Raw genomic sequence first — 2,500 nt, forward strand, 5'->3', positions numbered from 1 at the left:
TGCCCTCTTAGCTCTGTTCCTCATCTCTAGTTAGCTAATCAGCTAAGTGAGTTACCTAGTTATATTATCAGACAGACAGACAGTTAGTTACCTAGTTATATTATCTGTGATCCACGAGCTTTACAGACAAATCATCATTTATTTGGTCGAAATAGTCCGTAGCTACTGAATCAGAATGATATAGAAAACTGGTGAACTAAATACATCTTCTTATTATACTAGCTAGATAGTGTGACTTCATTTACCTACTAACGTTACAGCTTGTATGTTTTAGTGCATTGCCAAGTTAGTATTTGTTGTTGTTGATCAGGGTCCTACAGCATCGCTACAGGACCTGTGGACCCCAGTACGCCACCTCCCTGTCGCAACAGGGCCGCGCCTGTCTGTCAAATCACAGTTTATTTGTCACATGCGCCGAAGACAACAGGTATAGTCTGTCGTTGTCAGAACAACAAACCAATCCGTTTTGAAATTCACTCAGCTAGCTAGCTGCCCATCTTAACTATAAGGTTTTACAGAGGTGACTCAGTTAAACGTGGGTCTTGCTCAACTCAAATCGGCATGGTTGTCATGCATTTCAGACTGTTTACCATGTAAACAAGGTGTGTGTGTGTGTGTGTGTGTGTGTGTGTGTGTGTGTTAGAGAAAGAAAGAAAAATAGCAGATGCGATGTGTGTGTGTGCGCGGGCACTTCCATTGTTAGTAGCAGCAGAAACAATGCCTCATGTCCCGTGATACACCCTGGTTCAGCAGCCCTCCACAAAAGGTGCTTATTTAGTGGCTTCCAATCCTTATCTGCCACCTGAAAGACTGCATCTCTTATGTGGTCACAACACGGCTTTGTTCTGAATGCAGGGTGTGGCCCAAGCCGTCTAGGAAAGCCTTTATAAGGAAACGGGTGAGTTAGCCCAGGTGTGAAGTTGATCACAGGCACAGATCTACAATCAGCATGTCCCCTCCAGACCCTAAGCTTTACCATTAAAGAGAAAAACTCTAACTTCTGTCACGGTTCTGTCACGCCGCCCAGTCCCGGGGGACGGTTCTGTCACTCCGCCCAGTCCTGGGGGACGGTTCTGTCACTCCGCCCAGTCCTGGGGGACGGTTCTGTCACTCCGCCCAGTCCTGGGGGACGGTTCTGTCACTCCGCCCAGTCCTGGGGGACGGTTCTGTCACTCCGCCCAGTCCTGGGGGACGGTTTCTGTCACTCCGCCCAGTCCCGGGGGACGGTTCTGTCACGCCGCCCAGTCCCGGGGACGGTTCTGTCACGCCGCCCAGTCCCGGGGGACGGTTCTGTCAACTCCGCCCAGTCCCGGGGGACGGTTCTGTCACTCCGCCCAGTCCCGGGGGACGGTTCTGTCACTCCGCCCAGTCCCGGGGGACGGTTCTGTCACGCCGCCCAGTCCCGGGGGACGGTTCTGTCACGCCGCCCAGTCCCGGGGGACGGTCTGTCACTCCTCCCAGTCCCGGGGGACGGTTTCTGTCATACCGCCCAGTCCCGGGGACGGTTCTGTCATTCCGCCCAGTCCTGAGGGACAGTAGTTCTGTCACGCCGCCCAGTCCTGAGGACAGTAGTTCTGTCACGCCCGCCCAGTCCTGAGGGACAGTAGTTCTGTCACGCCGCCCAGTCCTGAGGGACAGTAGTTCTGTCACGCCGCCCAGTCCTGAGGACAGTAGTTCTGTCACGCCGCCCAGTCCTGAGGGACAGTAGTTCTGTCACGCCGCCCAGTCCCTGAGGGACAGTAGTTCTGTCACGCCGCCCAGTCCTGAGGGACAGTAGTTCTGTCACGCCGCCCAGTCCTGGGGGACAGTTCTGTCATGCCGCCCAGTCCTGGGGGACGGTTCTGTCACTCCGCCCAGTCCTGGGGACGGTTTCTGTCACTCCGCCCAGTCCTGGGGGACGGTTCTGTCACGCGGCCCAGTCCTGGGGGACGGTTCTGTCACGCGGTCCAGTCCTGAGGGACAGTAGTTCTGTCTGCAGTATAAAGACAGAGGTCATAGTGCCGTTCACTTGAGAGAGAGAGAGATGCCTTTTAGCAGACTTTCATCCAAGCGAGGGCAGTGTGTCCTGTCCTGTCTGTCTGTCTGTCTCCTACACAACAACAACAACAAATGCGTTAGCTACAGCTGATCCGGAGCAGGTTAACAGGCTCAGAGATGCCAACTCAGCATGTTGTGTGTGTGTGAATATCAGCCTGTTAGCAGGATAATCAGGTCTGATACTGCTCAGCTGGTTCTACTTCTGTCCGCTCCAACAGAGGGAGAAATCAGCCTGTTAGTAGGATGCTCATACTTCTACCATTAGAGTTGGGAAGGTGTAATCATTTAAACGGTTATTACACCAGATAGTGTTTGTGGGGGGAATTCTCTGCCATGTTGTTTCTGTCTGCCGCCGAGCAGAGAGGAGAGAGGAGAGGACACTACCTTCTGTCACGCTGCCCAGTCCTGGGGGACACTTCTGTCACGCTGCCCAGTCCTGGGGGACACTTCTGTCACGCTGTCC

General features: G+C 53.9%; 1 protein-coding gene across 3 annotated transcripts in view; it reads left to right on the forward strand.

The window, feature by feature from the left end:
* Positions 1-2,500, forward strand: part of LOC109885244 (tropomodulin-3) — a 55,813-nt gene that overhangs the window by 649 nt on the left and 52,664 nt on the right. The window lies entirely within an intron of this gene.

This window comes from Oncorhynchus kisutch, unplaced genomic scaffold, assembly GCF_002021735.2.
Source record: "Oncorhynchus kisutch isolate 150728-3 unplaced genomic scaffold, Okis_V2 Okis03b-Okis08b_hom, whole genome shotgun sequence".
NCBI classification, from domain to species: Eukaryota; Metazoa; Chordata; class Actinopteri; order Salmoniformes; family Salmonidae; genus Oncorhynchus; species Oncorhynchus kisutch.